We start from the raw sequence: 9,020 nt of genomic DNA on the forward strand, positions 1-9,020 counted from the left end.
AGTCCACTTATCTCCGTCACTGTACCTACTACGCGATCCTTCTTGGGAATTATTGTTTTCTTTTAACTAGTCTCTGGGCTTTGTAATACCATGAAACTGAGACTCCACTTCCTCTGTCCCTTGCGTGCTTGCATTACAATGTCCCATTGGCCTCTCTTTTTAAACGTATTACTTCTTTTTGACTCATTTTTAATGGGAAAAATCCACTGTAGGGAAGATAAGACTAAAGAAGCCTGAAATTGCCAGGCATAAAAGCACAAAATAGTGCATTTCTTTTAATATTAATATAACTATATTTTAAATTTACAGAAATTAATATTAAGACATTAAGATGATGGATGATAATGATGATAGCAGCTATTTATTAAATTCCTTTATGAGCCAACTATTCAAAACCACAAAGCAAAGTAGGGATTATTATCCCATTTACAGATGATGAAAAAGAATCTCAAAAGGTTAAGTGACTTTCATGGGGTCACATAGCTGCTGAGTGGCAATGCTTGCATTCAGTCCTAGGTCTGTATTCCTCCCAACCCATGCTCTCTTTTCTATAGCATTCTGCTTTATCAGCAAGCCCAAGAGGCCCATTGTTCTTGGTGTTGTAACAATCTTGGTTCAAGCCTGTGAGATATTTAAGGTTGATTTTTTTTTTTTTTAATTTTCTGACCATATCTCATTGCTAACTCTTTCAACCTTTTGTTTATGCCATCCTATTCTTTCCTGCATGTATATGCATTTACCATTTATTTTTCCATTTCTCTTTTTTTGGAATATGATTTATATTTAATAAAAACACAGTTCTTTTTTTTTTTTAAAGATTTTATTTATTTATTCGATAGAGATAGAGACGGCCAGCAAGAGAGGGAACACAAGCAGGGGGAGTGGGAGAGGAAGAAGCAGGCTCATAGCGGAGGAGCCTGATGCGGGTCTCGATCCCATAACGCCAGGATCACGCCCTGAGCCGAAGGCAGACGCTTAACCACTTTGCTACCCAGGCGCCCCCCCCCAAACACAGTTCTTAAGTTTAAAGTTTGATTAGTTTGACAAACATACCCATTTAACCATCACCTTAATTAAGATATACAGCATTTCTACAACTGAACACTGTAAAACCAGGTTTGGGAATAAAGCAGTTCCATAGGACTTTTGATGATAAATAACAGTAAATATGTGTCTCAATCTTGGCAATATCTGTACAGCATTGTCCCATATGAGTGGGGCACTAAATTTGAATGGCATAAACATTGGGGACCTAAGATAGGAGTTTTAATGAGGACTTCCCTGTGGCCTGGATTTACCCATAAGTCTTTCCATCTCCCTTTGCTCTGATGTTAAGTTCCCTAAGGACAACTGATTATCTAACTAATACTTCTGTTCTTCAGATAAATGATATTAGGAAAGGGAGAAAGTCTTAGATAGGGAACAATGGCATATCAGTCATTGGATTTTGTAGAATAATTGTATAAGCCTAAGAAACATGTGTAGCCTCGGTCTTGTTTAAAGGTAGCTGTCCAGTACTATTGTAGTATTCCTCTATGAATTCTGTAAGGCTTTCAACTGACAATGTTTGCGACTAAATTCTGTTTCAGTGTAGGATTAGATAGTACCTAGGGTATGTGTGTAGGGGGGAGGTGTTTGTACACACATTCTTTACTTTCCATGAGTAAAAAGAAAAGATTGGATTTGAAAAGGTCTTGTATTTGATAGCTACATTATATATGATCATTGAGCCCATAACTTGAATCAAGTACTGGATTAGGTAAGATTTATATTAATAGAACCTAATCTGGCTGTCCTCCTTACCCATAGCCACAAATCCTTTCAAGTACATCGGTTCAAGTCGAAATTATATTTCTAGTGAATACAATTTTAACTATGTGTTTTTGACCTCAAGGATCTCACTGCTTTACCCTGCCTTCTAGCTCATTGTATCCTTTCATTCTACCTTTATTCGACTTAATATACTGTCTTTTAAATTTCAACTATTCTAATTTACTTGCTCTTCTTGTCTTTACTACTTAATTCTCTGTCATCCTCCATCCCATAACTGATGTTCTACAGTCGTTTAATAAAATTTTCTCTGTTCTCCTGCAAGACCTCCCCTGAGATTTGCATCTCATAGCAGATTTATTGTGAACTACCAGAAATTGAAAAAAAGAATCAATGAATCCATGTTACTTATGGCCAATGATGTGCTACACTCCTACTCTTCATTAAAACACAAATCCATCTCTAGAAAGTTTGCTGACCATGCCTCAATACATAGGCCAAAGTCATGATTTAGGGTCCTAATACTTCAATAGCACATCTCTCATCCATAACAGATAGGAAATTATCTGATGGACAAAAATCAATGCTCTTTATCACTTTATTAATAAAAGAGGTTTTGATTATCGGGAACACAATATGTAAAAATATAAGGAATACAGGCTACATACCAACACTAAGAGTCAAAAACCTTTACTCTTACTGTTTACATGTACATCTTCACCAAAAATTTTGGAAAATGAAGGTTGGAAGAGAATACATCTTTGATTAGAAAAGCCGGAATCAATTATTTTTTCCTTGTAGAAACCATTATTATTAATCCCATAACTACTCTTAGTTCACTTCCTGAAAGCCCTGAATTCCCTCCAGCATGATCCACTCTTTCTTTTTTCCCTAGACTGCCATCTTTCCCTTCCTCACAATGCTGCCATCTTGTGTTCTCTTGTTTAGGTGAGGTAGTCAAAGGCTAGCAAACAATACTTAAACATGACTCCTCCTGCCTTCGACTCTACTGAGTCTCTTCTAATTAACTGAAGGTGTAATAAAAGATCCTACTACTGGAGAAAGAGAGTCTTATTAAAGTTACCTGGGGGTGAGTGGGTGGGTGGGATGGTGAGATTATTGGAAAGGTGCATGGGAAAAGAAACCATCGAATTATCAAAGTCGACCTGTAAGAAAGAATGTGCCTCTCTCTCCACCCAGCATCCATCATGGGAACTTCTCTGTCTCTGTTTCTTCCCCTTTTCTGCCTTCTTGTGCTTATTCATCTTGCATATGAATCTGTGTGACCTGAGTCTGTATGACCTTCTAGTTCCAGGACCCATCACCAATTGATAAGTTCCTTCTCTATCTCTTAGTTTATGTTTTCAAGAACAAACATGATCATCTCAGTTCATCTTTTCAAGCTAGGTCATGCAAGTCATAGGTCTCAGAAAATCCTATTCAGAGGCCACCCTCATCAAATCAGTCACGTCCAAGGGTCAGCAAACCCTGAATATTTCATATGAAAAAAGAATTTCCCCAGAGAGGAGGATGGCTTGGCAGATACCCTGAAATCTGTCAAAGTACCCTAATTTCCCATCAAGATTGAGTCCTGAGAAAGTAAGACAGTAAAATCTCACATACTCACTTTACATATATACAGTGTGTGGATGTTATACGTGTATAACCTGTTGGAAATGGCTGCTTTTATTTTTCTGAAATAAATGCAATAAATAGCTTATTTTGTGAAAATATTACTGTTATTAGAAAAACACTAGCTTTTCAAACTGTAGAGAAGAACAAGACACTTCTGGCCACTGCAAATATCTAAGGTTTTATTTCTTTGAGGCAACTGTAGGTAATGGTAATCTAAGAATACTCTTCAGTGGTCAAGATCTTCAAAAAACAGGGCCACCCATAATATGACAGAAGTTATTTAGAAAATATGCAAGCAGGAGAGAATTGAACACTTGAAAAAAATTGGGTTTGGGAGCCAGAAATGTAAACTTATACCACACCTTGCATATAAACATAAAAATTTATGGCATATTCCTTGAAGTTTCATTGTCTCCATTTTCTTCCATGAATCATACATATGTGTATGTGTGTGTTTATATATACACACATGTATATGATATGTGTGTATATATGTATAAAATTTCAGTGCCAGTATTTGTGTGGCACAGAATTCAATCTAGCCAACACACTGACTCACATCATTTGAAGGCTAATCTGGGTCAATTGTCAAACAATCAATCATTCAGTTTTCATTCTTTTATTCAATGCTCAGCTCCAATGACAACTAAAAACCCTGATTTTCACTGAAACTGGTTGAATTGGTGATTCCTAACTAGACAAGGCCAGCCATGCAAGACATATTTTTCTTTCTTACTTTTTTTTTTTTTCCTTTTCTTGACTGCTATGTTTCATTGGGTGGCATATAGACAGAAAACCTGAGCAAGGAGAACTGTGCCTTGTACCAGAGATTTATAGCATTTACTGCATATACTTTTCAGAATGTCACATGATTATATGGGAGCTTTGCCATAGGCCACAGGATAGTTAGTGTTAAACTATTCTAGTAGCTTTTGCATCTATAATCATATGGTTCATCACTTTCTTGTGTAAAGCCTTTGTAGTTTTCCAAACTTTGTTGCAGGTCATGATTGCCTCCAAGCTACCAGTCCTATCCAGTTTTATACCACTTTCCCCTGCTTCTCCTTATTGAACTTCTCTTAGCTCTTATCCCCATACCTTTCTCTTTGGGGCCTTTGCTCATGCTATTAACTATGCTTTATTTTTATCTGACACATTACAAGTTTTCTGCCCTCTTCAACTTAGATGTTTCATTCTCAAAAGTCCTTTCTCTAACCTCCCTGACTGCCCACCTTCTCTTCCGTTTCTGCCCGTCTCAACGGGCCATTGATCCACCTTCCATTACAATTTTCCATTCCCTGGAACACTGTTAAGTTCTATGAAGACAAGGACAATATGTGTTTTGCACATTCCTGTATCCCTAGTCCCAAGCATAGTGCTGGACAAATGGGGGGGGGGTGTCAATGAATATTTGTCAAATTAGTGAATAAATGGAAACACTTAAATGACTTCTAGATTAAGCATTGGACTTGAAAATAGGTGACAAACCACTTGGTTTATGTCTATGCTCTGTTGTTGGTAACATGTAGTCAGAGGTTAAGAAGGCCTTATGGTTGATAGTTTCGGTAGGGTAGATTCCCTCGCATTTATCTCTACATCAGAGATTTTTCTAAGGCAAATTTTTGCTTTCCTCCAGAAAAAATAATGGTCTGGTTGTTTAATTAAAACGATGTAAATTTTAAAAGATATATGTTATGTAATACAGGCTCTAAAAAACATGAAAAATTACTCAGTTTGAAAGGATTTCTCAGGAAGTTTTATACTTCAAAATTATGAAATTTCCTCCAAGCTAATGTATTTTTTCATGCTTAAATTAATTAGGGTCTTTTTCTCCTTTAGTTTTTTTTTTTTTCTCTTGAAAATTTTCTGCTACATAGAAACCCTTGTGAGACTTTTATTGTCTTTTCAAAGTAATGACACCTTCTAGAAAAGATAAAATGCTGAGTGATTACCTTTGTTGAAGAGAAGGAAGAGAGCATCATGATTGAATATCTCCTGGCAGACCTGACAGCTCTGAGCCATCACCATTACTCAGACAGAGTACACGGACCAGGACATTCATTTAAATTCAGGGCTTTCTTTTCCTCACATTAATTCCAAAATCAATGAATTTCTGGGAAAAAGGTGGGTTTTCTTTCAAAATCACCCAACACCTTCAAGGCTTCTTGGTGATAGACCGTACTGTCTTTGGGAAATTAGTCTTGTTTGTCTACAGGGATGTGGGACTTAAATCGATGCCACCAGGCATTTACTGAGTATCTGTTCAGTGACGGTGTCACAGGGTGGGTTCTCTGGGAAGCGGACTGAGATGAAGGTTGGCATGAAGGATGCTTACTAGAGAATGCTCTAGGTCAGCACTTGGAAGGGAGAAGAGGAATTGGGTTGAGGAGAGGAAGTTGAGCTGTGATGTAGGGCCAAGGTCATCCCTGGATGCTTTAGAGGTTGAGTGGCCCAGCTTGACTAAGTTGTCCCAAGTTGGTCTGAGATGGCCAGGCCTTTTTACTCTTGCCTTGATCATTGGATAAAGTTCACCACAAAGGTATGAAACCGTGGAAGTGCAATTCCCAGCAGGTGAGAGAATACCTAAAGGAGCTGACAGTTGAAAGACATATGTCTACAGCACTCCTAGCAGCGAGCAACAGTCTCTCATTTTAGGGAGATCTGGATGGTACATAGCAGACGGACATCATAAAAATGCTCAGGGACAATAAAATTAATGAGACATTAATTTCAGCAAATGAGATTTCACATTATAAATAGGGAGACGTGCCTAGTAGGGCTCAAGAGATAAAGAACATTACTCTTGAAGTATAAGAAAAGTAATCACTAATTGTGACTGACAATCAAGCAAAGCCTCCTAGGGGAAGGATGTCATGTGAGTGGACCATCAAGGACAAGTAGGCTACGAAAGTGTGGAGAAGAGCCTGATAGGTTAAGAGGAGAGCATTATGCCAGGCAGAGAGGAATATGTGTTGGTAAATGGATGGTAGAAGTTTGTGAGTTAGAGAAGGGTAGAGATAGCGAGGGAAGGGAAGAAGGATGGAACAGATGAATATAATAGCAGAGATCTTTGAATAAAATTCTGAAGATACTGGAAAATTCAAGAAAGAGAGAGAGAGAAGAAAATGTTGTTTCAATCATAGATTTAATCAATGGCTTCAAGTTGAAGTTACATGAAATTTTTATCAAATGTGTAATATTTTAGTCATAGAAAGTAAGAAGTGGAAAAAAATTGAAGAATCTGGCAACATTTCCTCATGGCATACTGTCAGTTGAAGTGAAGTAAGATCCTCCCTTGTTAGTTGATACTCTTCAATCCTCTAAAGTCTCTAATGCTCTCCATAAATGTATATCTAGCTCACTCCGTGTGGCTGTGTGACTTCCCTCACCTCTCCCTAAAGGATCTTACGTTGGTGACCCTCACTCATTCCTATACCATCATTTCTTGAATTAAGAAACAAAGACCCTGGGCACCTGGGTGGCTCTGTCAGTTAAGCTTCTGACTCTTGATTTTGGCTCAGGTTATGAACTCAGGGTTGTGAGATTAAGCCCTGTGTCAGGCTCCACACTGGACATGGATCTGCTTAAGATTCTCTTTCTCTCTCCTTCTGTCCCTCCCCCGCCCAAGCTCATGTGTGCACAAGCTCTCCCTCTCTAAAAGAAAAAGAAAAAACTCAAAACCTAAAAACCAAAACTAGGACCCAAAGGAATACACACCTCTTCAAGGCCATATGTCTAAGTCTGTCTCAACTGAGGTTTACGTCACATTGCCATAATTTTAAGTTATAAACTCAGGCTATGATGCATTAGTTATCTATTGCTGCATACAAGAAAATTACCTCAAATTTAGAAGCTAAAACAACAATAAATGTTTATCGTCTCACACAGTTGCTATGGGTCAGGAATCTCAAAGTTGCTCTGTTGGGTATTGGAGTCTTTCATGAGTTGCATTTAAAATGTTGTTCATGGCTGTAGGCATCTGAAGACTTGACTTAAGTTGAAGGATCTACTTCCAAGGTGGCTTACTCAGATATTCGCCAAGTTGTTGCTCGATGTTGACTGGAAATCTCAGTTGCACACCATGTGTACTTCTTCGTAGGGTTTCACATGGTTGTCCTCACAGCGTGGCAGCTCACTTTTCCTAGGGTGTGTGATTTAAGAGAGAGAAACAGAACCCACTTTGTCTTTTATGACCTAATCTTGAATGTCACACGTGGTCAATTCCACAACATCCTATTGGTTACACAGTTCAGCTCTATTCAAAGTGGGAAAGGACTACACAAGAATGTGAATACTAGGAAACAAGAATTGCTGGGGACTCTTTTGGAGACTGGCTTCCACACCTGAGGAAAAGGGACACACTGCAGTCTTGTATTTCTGCATCAGAGCCTGCCATATATGTTGGCTCTCAGTAAGTTCTTTTTCTAATTCTCCATGGCTATCCCATAGGCATGAATTGACTTTTATATAGTCAAACTGTGATAACATTTTATAAAATTGTTCCAGTTTTTTTAGTAAATTAAACTATGGTCAGCATTGAAAAAAATAATGCAAAAGTAATGCATGTAAATAAAATTATATTTGACATATACATATATTAAACCGGTCTTTCAAAAATATGACAGAGAGAGCTGATACTACCATTGGGTTATCAGTTCTTTTGTTCCATCATTAAATCCAACTTTCACCTAATCTACTTACCAGGGGTCAGTGAAAAAGTCTAGATTTCTTATGAATTACATTCTATATTTAGTGTAGTTCCAGAAAATGCACTAAGCATCAGTATTCATGAAAGGTCATAAAGACCTTTTATATCAAATACATAATGTATGTATAGATTTTAAAACAATTTTCCTGATGAGGACAGAAGAGGTATTTATGTTTCCTGTGTTTTTATAGCTTAAATATAAAATGTGAGGGTTACCTCCATATTACTACTGAGTAATAATAATGTCTACTGCATAAAAGCTCCCTACCACAAAGGTGAGTCTTTGTTTACCTTTTGAAAATGCTTTCACAAGAAGCTATGGGTAGCCATTTCCAATACAGAGGAGGCCAGTTGATCAGATAGCAGCAAAACTAATGAAAAGCATCATGGAAGTGACAGCAAGATTAATTAAGTTCCTCCAGCCCTATTCACGTGTGGCTGTGCAGAGTTCCTTTGGGTACTGCTGCAGTTAAATGGTATTCATGGTGACAAATACTGTAGATTTCCAGAACTGACACTTTTGAGTCAAGGGTAAAAATCACATTCGGTCATTTTATCCACCAAAAGAATCAGAGATGAGCCCTTAGGATTATTAGTATGTTTGAGCAAAGCCAAGATTGAAATTGAGATATAATTAAAAGAATGTTGAAACTGTAATATTTTGTTTTCCGTTTACACATTTCCTTTATGTGTTTTAGACATTTTGACAGAGGAAGCCAAACAAATTTCCATCTACTGTATTTGACTGGAGGCACAGAATTATGCACACTTGGAAACACTTTCAATTACTTTGTGAATTCTTGCAACATTGGGGCAGAGTTGCACTGTCTCTCTGCTCATTCTATATAGTTATTATCACAGTATATATAAAAATGGAATGTGCATGACCTAAAGCATCCAAATTTAC

This window comes from Ursus americanus, chromosome 20, assembly GCF_024610735.1.
Source record: "Ursus americanus isolate L20-20 chromosome 20, mUrsAme1.1.p, whole genome shotgun sequence".
Lineage (NCBI taxonomy): Eukaryota > Metazoa > Chordata > Mammalia > Carnivora > Ursidae > Ursus > Ursus americanus.